This window comes from Felis catus, chromosome B2 (assembly GCF_018350175.1).
Source record: "Felis catus isolate Fca126 chromosome B2, F.catus_Fca126_mat1.0, whole genome shotgun sequence".
Lineage (NCBI taxonomy): Eukaryota > Metazoa > Chordata > Mammalia > Carnivora > Felidae > Felis > Felis catus.
Window position 1 is genome coordinate 79544959 of NC_058372.1, and position 15963 is coordinate 79560921.

Below are 15963 nucleotides of genomic sequence, written 5' to 3' on the forward strand. Positions count from 1 at the left end.
GAAGATATTAATTTTTATTGAGCATCTACTACCAAACCACCACCCTAAGAAGTATTGTCCCATTTTCCAGGGAAGGGAAAGGAATTTCCTCAAGTCACACATTTACTTATGGGGCCGACCCAGGGCATGAACTCAGGAGAGACTGTCTCAGAGGTGGCGCTCCGGGAAGGCACAGCAGAAGCTAAGACTGTGAGGCACATGGGGACTGGTTTGGACAGGCTGATGGGTGTGGCAGAGCAGGGAGAGTCACATGAGGAAAACCAGGAAGGCAGCACTTGGCACGAGTTGTTAGTTATGCCAGAGAGGAGTCATTCTGACTGGAGACTTTCAGTTCGCCCACCACTGCTGGGTGTTTTAAGCATTTCAGTTTGGCAGTAAACATAAAAAGTTTAGTTACAGAGGCGTAAGCCTGGAATACTCAGTGACGGGCTCGCTGCCATGAATAATTGTGACAAAACAACAGCTGTTACGAGATCATGAGGCAGCGAGCCCCACCTCAGTACACTTGTGTCCCACCTAAGGACTTTCCAAAGTTCGGGGAAACCAGGCCAGCTGAGCGTTCAAATCGCCACTCCCATCACACTCCAGGTATGTATTTTATTGGCGAGAACGATGACTAACTAGTGGGCTGACTTACATGCAAGTTCCTACTTGGCCTTTTTCCTGTCAGCAAAATTTACTACTGTCTTCTAACTCTCCTCCTACTTCAGTATTAAAAATTGTTACTCTCCCAGCAGTAAAGCACATCCAGCCAAGTGACAAGCAAAGAAATGTTAAGGAGAAGTACACAGACAATATGGGCTGGACTTTACCAGGAAGAACAAGAGCACATACTGGCCAGGAAGTGTTGCAAGGAAGGAATTTTCTAGAGCCTTATGCAAACCTCAGTTATTATCCTGGGCAATGTTGCAATTTCACTTCTGGTTTATATTAACTAGTACTAGAAATACATAAGGAATGACCTAATTCTTTTCCTTTCATTAGAACTCTACACTGGTAGGCTGTTTCACTTACTAATTTAAAAAAATCAATGTTGAGTATCCCTTTGAGCTCAACACTGACTTAAGTTTTGAAATATGTCATTACAATATTTAATAAATATGGATTCCTTTTTTTTTTTAGCATTTATTCATTTTTGATAGATAGAGACAGAGCATGAGTGGGGTAGGGGCAGACAGAGAGGGAGACACAGAATCCGAAGCAGGCTCCAGGCTCTGAGCTGTGAGCACAGAGCCTGACGAGGGGCTCGAACTCACAAACCATGAGATCATGACCTGAGCTGAAGTCAGATGCTCAACCGACTGAGCCACCAAGGCACCCCAAATATTGATTCCTTTTAAAAAGTTTTTTGAGATGTAATCTTACATTCCATGAAATGCACCCATTTTCAGCGTACAATTTAATAACTTTTAGTATGTTGACAGAGTCGTGCAAATATCACCACAATAAGAATTCATTTTTGAGCTTTTTTTTTTGAAGATGTTTTTTAAGTTCATTTATTTTGAGGAAGAGAGCCTGCATGAGCAGGAGAGGGGAAAGAGACGGGAGGGTGGGGGGAAGAGAGAGAGAGGAATCCCAAGCAGGCTCTGCACTGTCTGCTTGGAGCCCAAATGGGGCTCGATCTCACAAATGGGGAGATCATGACCTGAGCTGAAATTATGAGTAGGATGCTCAACTGACTGAGCCACCCAGGCAGGTTCCCCTGAAGATTTTCTTTTTAAGTAATCTTTGCACCCAGTGTGGGGTTCGAATTCACAACCCTGGGATCAAGAGTCATGTGTCCCTATTATATGCTCTTGAAAATTATCTACTGAAAAATTCAAATAAAAAAACAAGCTCAGGGGCACCTGGCTAGCTCAGTCCATAGAGCACATGACTCTTGATCTCAGGGTTGTGGGTTTGAGCCCCATGTTGACTGTAGAGATTAGTTAAAAATAAAATCTTTAGTAGGTTCCTGACTGGCTCAGTCAGTAAAGCACATGACTCTTTTGATTTCAGGGTTGTGAGTTCAATCCCGTGTTGGCTGTAGCAATTACTCAAAAAAAAAAAAATAATAATAATAAATGAAATCTTTTTTTATTTTACAAAATTTTTTAAGTGGGCTCCATGCCCAACATAGGGTTTGAACCCACGACTCTGAGATCAAGAGTCACATGCTCTACTGACTGAGCCAGTCAGGCACCCCCTAAAATAAAATCTTTAAAAAAAAAATAATTTTCAAGAGTAAATGATAAGCCACAAAAAGGTTTGTATTCCAAGTTATTAAACTTATTATCCAGTTTTACTTGAGTGGCCAGAGGTCTTTCACACTGCTCTTTCAGAAACCTGTGTTTGGAGAAACAGTGTGTCCAGATAATGTGATTTATTGTTATAGCACATTCTGTAGTTTGACTACTACTTGATGTCCCTGAAGTAAATGAGCACTGAGTAAGGAGGGGACTATGCCCTCACATATGGTAGCTAGCAACCAAGGGACTCTTAAAGTTACTAATGAGTTCTTTTGGAGATCCAAAGAATCAGCTATTTTTAATGATTCTTGATAGCACACAAGGGAAGTCCCCTCATGGATCAACAATGTCAAGTATTTCTACTTTTGCTTTCAGCCCTGATTCTAATTCCCTCCACTCACCCACCTCTCTCACTGTGACCTTGAAGTATAGAACAAATCTCTTTCCAGTTCTTCCCTTTCCCACATGGATCTCTATGACCTTGATTTTGGCTTTATTTGGTTTGCTTTCCTTTCATGCTTGAAATGATTCTTTATCCACTTTCTCTCTCAAAAGTCATCTTTATTGCTGTCTCCTTCTCCCCTCTCTTCACAATCTATTCTGACAGCATATATTGAAAGTTTTGCTTATACTCAGAAATTTGAAACTTGGTGTGAAGAGTTTCTGAACTCTGGTTCTGTAGTTAGCTCTTTCAGGATTTTGCATTCAAAATCTCACTCTTAAGCTTCCCACTCTCACCATCACCCCCTGCTGCCATCTGAGCTCTGACTTCAATAATTCTTCCTTATTCCAATGGATGTATGGTCCATTGATCCTAGAACCATTTCACTGTCCACAGTGTCCTCATGTCTGTCCTTAACCAGCTTCTATCCATGATTCATTACTACCTACACCTGACCCTCCTTCAGACTTGCCTGGCAAAACCTAAACCCATGGCAAAAAATTGTCCACCTTTGCACCAAAAAGAACCAGCACTTTCAAGACCTTGGTTTTAGCCCTTACAACTCATTTATGCACTTGACCATGGCAAGAGGAAAACAGCCAATCATGTGGAGTGGCTCACATAAAATTATGACCACTAACCCCAAGGCTGCCTTTAGTGCTGCCTGACAATCCTATCATATTTCCCTAAATAGTTCACTTTCCATTCACCAAGACAACTGTTTCACACCTTCTCTTCTCGCCTCAAACCTCACACAGCTGATGACCCGATCTCCCATTTTCCTAAGAGAAGCAACCAGAAAAAATGTCTTCCATGTGCTCTGATCACCAACCGCATTTATCATATTCTCTGCCTTCCCACATGGTGTCACAGATAAACTATTAAGCTCCTGTCCAAGGTCATCATCTCCACTTGGACACTAGATCCAATTTTCTCTCATCTACTCAAAGACATTGCTACAGAATTATCCCTCTCTCCTGAATAGTCAAATTGTCCTCTCCACTAGATCATTGCCATCACCCTATCAATATATTCTAAAATATCCTTATCTTAACACAGGACAGCATTTACCTTTCAACTCCACATCTCCCTCTTGGCTATTACCTTACCTCTCTGCTTTCTTGTAAACAAAACTTAAAAAGTGTCTATACACACTGTCTCCACTAACTCTCTCTCTCATTCCCTTTTGAATCTATTCCAATCATGTTTTCACCACAACCATAACTTTTCTCAAGGTCACCTGCGAAGTCCATGTTGTTAAATCCTGTGGTCATTCTGAGTCCTCCTCTTACCTGATCCCCTAGCAACATTTGCACAGCTGGTCTTTCTCTCCTCCTTCCAACACTTTCTTCACTTGGCTTCCAAGAAAACACCCTTACTTCTCCTCCTGTCTCACTGGCTGCTCCTACTCCGTCCCTTTGGCTAGTTCCTGCTCATCTGCCTGACCTCTATGGATGGAGTGAGTGCCTCAAGGGTTAGTTCTTAGAACCTTCTCTCATCTCTATATTCTACCCCCACCCTGACGATCTTAGGCAGCCTGTACCTTTAAATACTGTCACTAAGCTGATGATGATTCCTAAATGTACATCTCCAGACAGATCACTCCCTTGAACTCCAGATCCATATATTCAATTGCCTACTTGAATTTCCAATGTATATTCTTAAGCACATTAAGTGTATATGTGCAAAAGAGAATGCGAGTACATGACTCCACCTGCCCTAAAGCTATATCCCCTTACAGTCTTCTCCATCTTAGCAAATAGCTTATCAGCTGCACTGCCAAAACCTTTGGTTTTACCGTGATTCCTCCCTATCTCTCACACTCTTATGTTCAAGCTGTTGACAAAATCAGCTAGCTTTGGCCTCAAAATATATCCAGAGTTCCAACACTTTCATCACCATTATCATTATTCCCCTAGGCCAGGATTCTGTCACCTCTTGCCTGCACTATGGCAGCTGCCTCCTAATTGATCTTGCTTCCAGCTTAGACTCTCTATAACCTTATAGCCACAGCAACAGAGAGATTCTGATCGCATCCCTCCTCAGCTTAAAACATTCCAAGACTGCACTGGTTTCCTATCTCAAAGAAAAATCTCCCATCAAAGCCTTTACATGAACTTCAAGCCCTATACAATCTCATTCGCCTTATCTCTCTGACCTCATCTTTTACCATTCTCCTCCTTACTGTGTTCCAGCCACATCTGCTTCCTTGCTATTTCTCAAAGCCACACTCAACCACTGTTTCAAGGCCTCTGCACTTTTCCCTCTCTTTTTTGGCAAGGGTCCTTCTTTTATAAGGTTCTGGTCCACCCTCCCCCTTCTCTTCCCCCCTTGTTCCTTCCATTTCCCAAATATCTTCATGAGTTGTTCCCCCATTTCCTTGAGTTCTCAACTCAGATGTTGCCTTTCAATGAGACTTTCTTTGATCACCATATTCAAAACAGCAAAAGCCAAAATTCAAAACTCTGATCCTTTGCCCTTTCTATTCCTCTTCCCCATAGAATTTATTACCATCTAGTGTACTACGTATGTTGTCAACGTTTACTTATTTATTTTGAGAGAGAGAGAGAGAGAGAGAGCATGAGCAGGGGAGAGGCAGAGAGAAGGAAAGAGAGAGAGAAAGAACCCCAAGCGGGCTCTGCACTGACAGTGCAGAGCCCGATGTAGGGCTCGAACTCACGAACTATGAGATCATGAACTGAGCTGAAACTGAAGAGTCAGAGGCTTAACTGACCGAGCCACCCAGGCGCTCCTGGTGCACTACATATTTATTTGCTTATTTTTCACAGTACCTCTCTCTCCACAGAAACTTAAGTCTCATCCAAACAATAAATATTTATTGGATGGATTAACAAACTGAATATTTATTGAATAGCTACTATGTGCCTATTTTAGACACTGGTGGTATAACAGTGAACAAAAAATGACACGGTCCCTGCCCTCAAGCAGCTTGTATTTTAGTGCTAGAGACAAACAATGGACAAATGAACAGTATCGATGTGGCGGGACGTTTTTACCGCAATACCCAGGATTCGTGGTCTCGCCACTTCAAAGAATGAAGAGGTGGACACAAAATGAGCAGCAGACAAAAGTTTATTAGAGTAGAAGATTAGAAAGTAATAGAAGGAAAGCTCTTTCATTGGAAAGTGAATACCTAACGACTAAAGGCAAGGGTCCTTCTTTTATAAGGTTCTGGTCCACCCTACCCCTTCTCTTCCCCCTTGTTCCTTCTCAGGTTCTATCCTTATTGGCTTGACAGCTAGTGTTGGGTTGTCCATTCCTGACTGGCTCATTTCCATTGTATGAGGGGTGGTCTATGGCCATGCTTGGGTCTTTTGTCAAATTCCTGAGGGAAAACCTGAGGGGAGGTAGGTGGTTTCTGTTAAGAGGAACCTGACACCTGAGGGGGTTTGCTGTGGTCAGACACTCCCAGCATTGTTCCAAAATATGTGTTTTTCCACACCAAGGACCTCAGGCCCTCATCTTTCCTTCTCTGCCTATTTTATCCTATCTTTCCCTATTATAGTGATAAGTGCTACGAAGAAAATAAATCATTTAAAAGGATAGAGAGCAGTGAAAGTATCATTTTAGATGGCATGTGAGGGAAATTCTAAGGCAGCACTTGACAAGAACCTTGAATAACATACAAGAGGGAGCCCTGCAGAGGTCAGAGGGAAAGAATCCACCAAGTACAGAGCTCCTGAGGCCAGGCCAGCTTGGCATGACCAAGGAAAAGCAAAGCCAGCTCGTGGGAGAGAGCAGGACAGGGTACAAATGGTAAGACTGGGAGGCAGAGGTTGCAGTAAGAACTTGGGATTTTTCTGTGACAATATGGGAAGCCGTTGGAGCGTTTTGAGCAGGGCAGCAGTAGGATCTGATTCACATTTTAAAGGCCTGCTTTGGTGCTGTGTGGAGAGCAGCCTCTGGAAGGGTGAGGCAGGGCAAAGGGAGACCCCTTAGGAGGTCACCCAAGTATTCAGTGAGCATGGAAGTGGTGATAGCAACGAAGGTGGAAGAAACAGTCAGATTTGAATACATATGTATCACAGATTGGATGTGCTGATGAATTAGATGTGAAATGGGAGAGAAAAAGATCAAATGATTATCCAAGGTTTTGGCCTGGGCCCTGGGGCATATCCTTTACCAAGATGGGGAACCTTTGGAGGAACAGGTTTGGGGGAGATGGTGTTTAAATCGAGATGACCCAGGGAGTGGAATATAGAGAAATCTGAAGACTGGACCCTGGCACACTAAGGAAAATGAGGAGGAAGAGACAAGAGACAAGGAGGGATGCAAAAGACATAGGACAGAGTAGAGTCCTGGAACCAAATGAGGGGTGGCAAGGAGATGTTTCCAGTGAGAGGGAATGAGGGGCGGTTGGCTGGCTCAGTTCATAGAACATGTGACTCTTGATCTCAGGATTGTGAGTTTGAGCCACACATGGGGTGTAGAGATTACTTAAACCTAAAATCAAAAAAAAAAAAAGAAAAAAAGAAGAACTGATAAATTGGGTCTAATGCGATTGAGGACTGAAACGTGATCATTGGATTTGACAATGAGGAAGTCATCGAAGAAATAAATAGTGTCAGTGGAGTGGTGGGTGAGCAGAAAGCCTGATGATAGTGGGTCAGAATGGATCTGACAGACTCAGAATCAAGTAGTACTAACGAGAGGCCTTGGGCAAATAGTTAAACCTCTCTGCTATCAGCTTTCTCGTCTGCTAAGGGAAATAGTAACTCCTTGCTCAGAAAATGTGGTATAAATTAATAAGAATTCAGAAAATTTTGAACTATATGCAAAATCAACCTGTTTTAATGTTATGTTTAATGATACATGTTTTTAAAAATGGGAAACAAATATATATTAAAGCCCTACTATAACACGCACTTTTCATGTTTTTAAAAACATTTTTTTAAGTAATCTCTACACCCAACATGGGGCTCGAATTCATGACGCCAAGGTCAAGGGTCACATGCTCCATCAACTGAGACAGCCAGGTGCCCTGCACTTGGCATGTTTGATCTTATTTAATTTTGATTAATCCAAATATAAACATGCTATATAAAAAGACCGAATAGTGCAGCTCTTCCTGCCCATTGGTCTTGTCCCTGTGCTAATTTAATAAAAACACCTTTATCGGGACCATTGGGTGGCTCAGTGGGTTGAGCATCCAACTCTTGATTTTGGCTCAGGTCCTGATCCCAGGGTCATGAGATGGAGCCCCAAGTTGGATGCTGCGCTGAGTGTGAGCCTGCTTAAGATTCCCTCTCTCTCTCTCTCTCTCTCTCTCTCTCTCTCTCAAATAAAAAAGTTAAAAAAAAAAAAACCACCTTTTTGCACTAAAAAAATTAAAAACTAAAAATTAAGACCAGAAAGAAGTAACAGAGGAAATGTCTCATTTAATGTTCTTCATGTGATCCTGAACACTTCATTTTATTTAATCATTGAAATGCTCAAAATCTTTCTGAAAGGATTTACATCTGACTGTAATCTGGACCTTTGATATTCATTTTAGAGAAAGTAAACACCCACTTAGTAACATTTTCAGATATGACGACCTTGTGGAAGTTTGTTCCTCAAAACCAAACAAAACAAGCTAGGGGTTCTTTTCTAAAGACATGTTAACCAGTCTAGCTACGTACACATCTCCCTAGTATCAATTTGTACAACTCGTATTCCTTTCTGTGATTCTGTTGGGTTTTGCCCTGTTCCTTTGTAACACCGTGCTTCCTAGTAAAAGCTCCTTCCTCAGCCTCAGGGCCTTTTCCCCTGCCTTTTCTGACAAGGAGTGGCCCACCCGCCCCAGCCTCTACCTTCCAAAACCACCCTTTTCCTTTCTCAGGGTTTAGACACAGTGCTTTATTTTTAAAGAACATCCTTCTCCAACACAGACTTGGGAGGGAAACTACTCCAAATTGGGAAGAGGGTTTTCATCAAAGAAAGATCTAAAAAGCATTGTCTTAAAGGTTTTATTTTTAAGTAATCTGTATGCACAACATGGGGCTTGAATTTACAACTCCGAGAGCAAAAGTCACATGCTCAAGGGACGCCTGGGTGGCTCAGTTGGTTGAGCATCTGACTTCAGCTCAGGTCATGATCTTACTGTTGGTGGGTTTGAGCCCCGCATCGGGCCTTGTGCTGACAGCTCAGAGCCTGGAGCCTGTTTCTGATTCTGTGTCTCCCTCTCTCTCTGCCCCTCTCCCACTCCTGCTCTGTCTCTCTCTCTCAGAAATAATAAACATTAGAAAAAAATTTTTTTAAGTCACATGCTCTATAGACTGAGCCAGCCAGGCACCCCTAAAAGACATTGTTTCAATTCTGCATACTTTTGAGTACAAATGTGTACTTTTGTTCCAGAATGGATATTTTTGAGAAAAATACCAAACCTTGGGCACCTGGGTGGCACAGTCAGTTAAGCATCTGACTCTTGGTTTCAGCTCAGGTCATGATCTCACAGTTCGCGTGATAGAGCCCTATGTCGAGCTCTTCTCTCTCTCTTCCCCCACCCCCCCATAAAATTAAATAAATAAATTTAAAAATACTAAACCTCTTCTCCCTGCTGCTTCTGAACCTCTGTCTTCCTTGTCCAACACCCTTTCACCATTTGGCCTCACTCCCAGACAAGGGCACCCTCCCAGACAGGGCAGTTTTAGAGGTGGGAAATCAGGCATGCTGAGGGTAGACTATTTGAGTTCAGCCTTACACATTGTACAGTGTGGTGGGAAATATACTGGCCTGGACACCAAGTGATCCAGCTTCTAATTCCAGCCCCATTGGGGGCCTCCGGCACATCACGTGTTTATCCAGGGCTTTAGTGGCCCTGTGTGGAGAACATGGACCAGAAGTGCTGTCGGGTTCTTGCTATCCCTGCTCCTCAGATGAGGACACTAAGGCATGGAGATGGGAAGGTATCGTGATAGATTCCTCTGAGGGTGTCAGAAAAGAGTAGACACTGAGGATTAATTCATTGTTTGATTTCTCTTGGCAAAACAGTGTAAGGAAGAAAAATAGCATCCTAGGACAAATGAGGCTTTTCTTCTCATGAAACCAACTACAGATGCTTTCTGATTTACAATGGTTTGACTTAAAGTTTTCTTTTTTTTTTTTTTTAGTTTTTTTTTAATGTTTATTTTTGAGAGAGAGAGAGACAGAGACAGAGTGTGAGCAGAGAAGGGTCAGAGAGAGAGGGAGACACAGAATCTGAAGCAGGTTCCAGGTTCTGAGCTGTCAGCACAGAGCCCAACATGGGGCTTGAACCCACAAACTGTGAGATCATGACCTGAGCCGAAGGCGGACACTCAACCAACTAAGCCACCCAAACGCCTCTCAACTTAAAATTTTCAACTTGACGCTGGTGTGAAAGCTATACTCATCCAGTAGAATCTATACTTTGAATTTTAAATTTGGGTCTTTTCCTGGGTCAGCGATACATGGTATGATCCTCTCTCAAGATGGCGAGCAGAGGAAATCACGGCTCCAACCAGCCACACGATCATGAGTGTGAGCAATCAACATACTTAAAACCCTCTGTACCCACACAATCGTTCTGTTTTAACTTTCAGAACAGTATTCAATAAATTACACAGATACTCAACATTTTGGATAAAAGTCTCTATGTTTGATAATTTTGCCCAATTAGAGGCTGGACTAAGCTATCATGTGCAGCAGGTTAGTGTGTTCAAAGTGTTTTCAACTTACAATATTTCCAATGTATGAGGGTTTATTGGGACATAACACCATTGTAAGTGGAGGAAGATCTGAAATGGAAATTTCAGACATTTCTTGGAAATGCTAGTAAATAGATTTCTTGAGTCATTTTCAAGATGGTTATATCTCTTGGACCTGGGATTAATGGGTCATTTCTATTTCCTTTTTATCTTTTTATGTGTTCTCTGAATCTTTTACTAATACATATTAGTTCTGCAATCAGAATGGGTACTTTAGGAGAAAAAAAAGAAAATGGCTTTAACCGTACAAACGGAAGAGAACAGGAAAAAAACTTAAAAACTAATAATGATGAAACTGACATTTATTACATGTCATTTATTATGTATTGGACAGTAACTGGCTCATTTACTTCCTCTCAACTCTGGATAAGAAGCTATTTATTATTACTTCCATTTTGCATATAAGAAAAATGAAGCAGAGAGGGGTCAAATAACTTCAGAAGTCACAGAGCTAGTAAATTCAATTGCTGGGACTTCACTTAGGTAGTCTAACATCAGGGCCCTTCTATTTATCACCTGCCTCATAAATGATCTAAAAATGAGGTATAATCTTATATAACTTCAGAGAACAGATTTTTCATACTAATTACATTTTATTTAGGTTAATATTCCCTGAACACACATTAACAAAAGGCTGGAAGAAAGTGGTTTGAAACTATGGTAGATCTGTGATTTAATTTAACTCAGTGTAGACCAATGGTTGTCTATACAATTAACTCTAGCACAGAGTTGGCTTATCCACTCTGGTTTATCCACTCTGGTTTATGCCAAATCTGTGCTACAGTTGACAACATAGACAACCATTGGTCTATGCTGTGTTAAATTAAACAAGGAGACTATTAGACCTAGGTGGTTCTAATGTCTTTTAGGCCTAAGTAAACCCATGAATATCTCAAGGCTTAGAAATCAAACTTGAGGACAACCAATCACAAACAGCCAATGAGTCTTTGTGAATAAGACAAATGCTTAAGCTACAGCTAATCACATGATTTCCTTGCTCTGTTTCCACCTTTCCTTTGTAAGTCTTCGTAACTTCTGCTCCTAACCACTTCTGATTTGGCACTGCCTTAGTCCCACTGATTTTTGCTCAAATAAACTCTGAAAAATTGTGATATGCCTCAGTTTGTCTTTTAACAGCTCTGATATCTGGCTTGTTTTACGTAGGTACCTCAAAGAAAGTTGAAAGAAGGTGATTCAAATTGCCAGGAAGAGTTTGGGAACATCCACACTGCCAATCAGTTTTGTAAAACAAAATTTTTAAAAGGCATAATCTATCCACAGAACAAGACTACGTCAGCACCACAAATAATCAAGGACAAATCACACACAACGAAGGAAGTGCTCATCACTGCTACCCGTTTTGTGCACACAAGACAGTCCCTATCTCTCAACTAGGAACGTCAGCCACTTTAGGCTTTTGAATGTTGGTCTTTCTCCTGTTGTCTTCTACCTACTGACTTTTCAATCAGCTCTCCTCCTGTGGCCGGATCCATTTCACGGCATATCACTCCCACCTCAGAAGACTGGGTCACAGAAGTGATTTCAGGACTCATAAGTGAGCAAAGGCCTCAAGCTCAAATATTAGCTGAATGACTGAATAATTACTATAGGATAGGTATGGTCCTCTGGACAAGCAATCTGCCTAATATCTCAGGGAAGGAAAGGCCACAGAACTGCAAGCTGTAAGAGAGATTACCTACACTAACCAAATCAGGTTCTGACTGAGGAGGGTAAGGGAGTTCAGCAAAGCGAAAGAGACCAACTACCTCCATTTTGACCTCCATCTGTACTTGGTAAGTGATTAAGTTCTTCTTTCCAGCTTGACTCTTAACTCTAGCAAAAGACCCTGCAGGCAAAGCATTTTCTAATGGGAACTGAAACTATCCCCTCAAGCAATAAGGACCACCCTGAGCCAGCAAGACTTGGCCCGTGACAGTGATCAACCAGACCTTTACTGCCCACCCATGCATGTACCCACTGACTTTTTTCCCACATTTTCCTCATATAAACCTGGGAGTATTTTCAGCACTTTGGAGACAGTCTTTGAGATGCATGAGTCCCCTGTCTTCTCAGTGTGTTGGCCTCACTGAAATAAATTCCTGTCTTGTTTCACCACCACTCATTTCTCTGCCTTTGGATTTTGTCAGCAGTGACTGGCCGAACCTGGTCTGTTTAGGACCCCCAGAGCTAGGTGCTCTTGCACCCCTGTACCCCGGCTACACTGATGGGTCATTTCTGGACAGTCTTTGCCGCATGAGATTGGGGCTCTCTTTCTTATCTTGTCAGAGGGCCAGAAGTTTTCCAAGATGGAAGAAGACCCCTCCCCTACCATTGTTTTCCTCCTCAGCCCTCACTTTCTGGTATACGGTGCGTGTTGTAAGTGCATAGTGGCAGATCTCTGTGTTTTTCCTTTCCAGGTAGCCTAAGTGGCAAAGAAGGTGGGAACCAATTCCTTCTAGGGAAAAGACCTGTCCATCCTGTTCTCTTTTCCTCTGGTATCTCTTCAACTTCCTGTCTTCCATGTGACCAATTTGGTAGTAATATTTGGGTTTAGGGTTAAGGAGAAGTAAGGGTCATCCTTGCCAGAGCTCCCTGCCTCAGGGTTTCGCACACAAGCCCAGCAACAATAAATTAATGCAGCCCGGATTGAAATCTTATCACACTATATCTCAGAGGTGCAAAGAAGATGTTGGAGATGGAACTTTAAAATCACCAATTAAAGTATTTTACTTTTCCAATTTAACATAGTCTCCTTCCAGGTAATAACTCCCAGTAAGAGCTGTTTCTCTCCTTTTTTCTTTTTCTCCTTAAGTAGGTGTCTGGAGGGCGGTGCTTAGGTGACCTCATGCTTGCCCAGAGCCTTGCTCTTTGGATCATCACCAGCCTGTGCCGCAAGAGTGCTAGTCTGGTCTTGTCCCTGACCTGCCAGTCAGAAGGGCTGCTCTCCTGGCTCCCAGCTCTCACGGCTGGCAGGAACTTTTCTTGCATCATCTCCCTCCTTCCCAAAATGAAATTTGTCAACACCTACTTCCCAGAGCACTACTAGCAGAATGGCCACTGGGAAATATAATTTATGGGAGAGACGAAAACACATATATGCACCCCCAACATACCCTTTGTCACTTTATGTTGCCTCATCATTGTCTGTTGTCTGGTTATCACTCTGGGAACCCTGAGGGGGAAAGAGTCTGGAATTTGGGGTTATCCCAAATACTTCATAAGGTCAAGCTCTTAACAGGTAATTTCTAGTATTACTTCTACATATGGCATTCTTTCTCATTATACTCTTATACTCTCCTCATGTACCCCAGGAAAACGTTCAGGGATTTTCTGTTTTGCTTGCTGCTATAACCCCAATGTCTAAGTAGTACATGGCACAGAGTAGGTGTTCAATAAATATTTGTGGGATGAGTGAAGGGTTGATCACATCTGCTGTGGTGGATTTATCCAGGTCAGCTCTCAGAGGGGATCTTATTTCCCTTACCTCCAGGTGGTCGCAGAGCAGCACACGGAAGCTGATGTGTTGTCCACAGCACGCGCCAGCTCAGAGGTAGTAGCTGAAGCAGTGGGGCTTGGTGAGGTCCCTCAGGAAGAGCAAGAGGGAGGACACATGGGGCCAAGAGTAGCCCAAAAGGAGCAGTTCTCAAACTTTTAAATCTCAGAGCCCCTTTATAGTTTTAAAAATTGTTGAGGGCTCCCAGAAGCTCTCATGGGTTGTATCAATATTTATTGTATTAACATTGAAACAAAACTTTTAAATATTTATTAATTTGTTTAACAAAAAAACCCACATTACGTGTTAGGATAAATAACATTTTCATTTACAACATAACTATCTTTGGGGCACCTGGGTGGCTCAGTCAGTTGAGCATCCAACTCTTAATTTCGACTCAGGTCATGATTTCAGCATCATGTTATGGAGTCCTATGTAGGGCTCCATGCTTAATATTCTCTCTCTCCTCTGCCCCTCTCCCCTACTCATGAGTGCTCTCTAAAACAAAACAAAACAAAACAAATGAAATGAAATGAAATAAAATAAAATAAAATAAAATAAAATAAAATAAAATAAAATAAAGCTATCCTTTCCAAAATAAAAGTCACTGAGAGGAGGGGCAGTTCTTTTTTGGCAAATTGCCTATGTCTGGCTTCACTTGATCTTAGCCAAAAGGCCGAGAAGCGATGCCTATGTCTGGCTTAATAGAAGGCAGCTGGATTTCATGTCTGCCTCTGTATTCAATCTGCTGTGATATGTTTTAGTTGAAATTCGGCCTCATACAGACACACAGTGGGAAAAGGAAGGATCTTGGGGACTGCAGGGGTTCTCTGACCACATTCTGAAAACTGCTGTCCTAAAACGAAAGGTGCTGTAGCAATAATGATGATCTCCACTACAGAGCCTCCAGCCCTCCAGGGAGTCCAGACCCTGCTATTAGAACAGAATCCCTGTTTCTCACCCTCCTCCCACCAGCCTCTCTGCTTAGGATTGCACAATTCTTTAATAATGTATAAAATAGCTGACAGCCTTGAGCAGCAAAATTAGATAAGATATAAGTTCTTGGAGTATGCTGGTCTTGGGTAGAAGGAAGCATAACAGGCATCTTAGAAAGGGGATGAAGGAAAGAACACATGCATTCTTAGTAAGGAGAGAAAAGAGGTTATGAAGTTCAGGCGCATTTGCAAGCAAGTATGCTTCATATTTGCACCCAGTGCCTGGGCTGAAAAAAGGAAACAAACAATAAAGCTCAGCCTGCTGGGTGTGTGTGGAAGGAGCTGGTTCTCAGAGGGGGAGGAGCTGGCCTACGCAATTACATTCTACTTCAGTATCTTCTCAGGACTTGCTGGAGGGCCACAGCTTTATCCCCATTGGTTGAGGATCTCATGGAAAGATAGTCGACTCTACCAGGTACAGTTCTAAGACCAGTCAATTCTCAACACGGTGGAGTGGCCTTGCTACCACTGGTGGGAAGGCTTCAAGTAACACTTTCTGTTTATAAACCCTTCCTCCCAGGCTAATACCAGCAACTACTACCTTCACTGTGTATCTTGCTTACCTGCTTTACAGAGGGAAGGCACAGCCAACAGCTGTCACTCGCCCTCGCAGCCTCCAAATACCGCAAGTGGCCCAGCTCTACCTGGAAGGATGTATGTATGAATGTGAGTGACTCTGTACTACTGTGGCTAGAGGCAAAAGCCACACCCTGGAGCCTTTTAATAAACAGATGACAAGTCCAAACTTTGTCATTTGTTTTTTTGTTTTTTTTTGTTTTTTTAATGTTTATTTTTCAGAGAGAGAGAGAGAGAGAGAGAGAGAGAGCAGGGGAGGGGCAGAGAGAGAATCTCAAGCAGATTCTCTGATGTGGGGCTTGAACTCACAAACTGTGAGATCATGACCTGAGCCGAGATCAAGAGTCGGACACTTACCCAACTAAGCCACGCAGGCACCCCATCTTTTGTTTTTTTAGAGAGAGAATGAGCAAAGGGGGAGGCAGAGGGAGAGAGAGAGAGAGAGAGAGAATGAGAGACTCTCAGGCAGGCTCCATGCTCAGCACAGAACCCAACGCAGGGC

General features: G+C 42.5%; 1 long non-coding RNA gene across 11 annotated transcripts in view; it reads left to right on the plus strand.

Annotated features, from left to right (window-relative positions):
• The window catches only part of LOC102900645, a 47071-nt gene extending 31441 nt beyond the window's left edge, over nt 1-15630 (plus strand). For 2 of the 11 annotated variants that reach the window (XR_006597998.1, XR_002157263.2), the window contains 4 exons: nt 11562-12190; nt 13888-13947; nt 15230-15300; nt 15460-15630. This is a non-coding gene — a long non-coding RNA (uncharacterized LOC102900645). Of the gene's footprint in view, nt 1-11561; nt 12191-12814; nt 13828-13887; nt 13948-15218; nt 15301-15405 lie in introns of those variants that run through there. The other 9 variants (XR_006598000.1, XR_002157264.2, XR_006597999.1 and 6 more) reach the window with 9 other exon arrangements.
• The last annotated feature ends 333 nt before the right edge of the window (nt 15631-15963 follow it).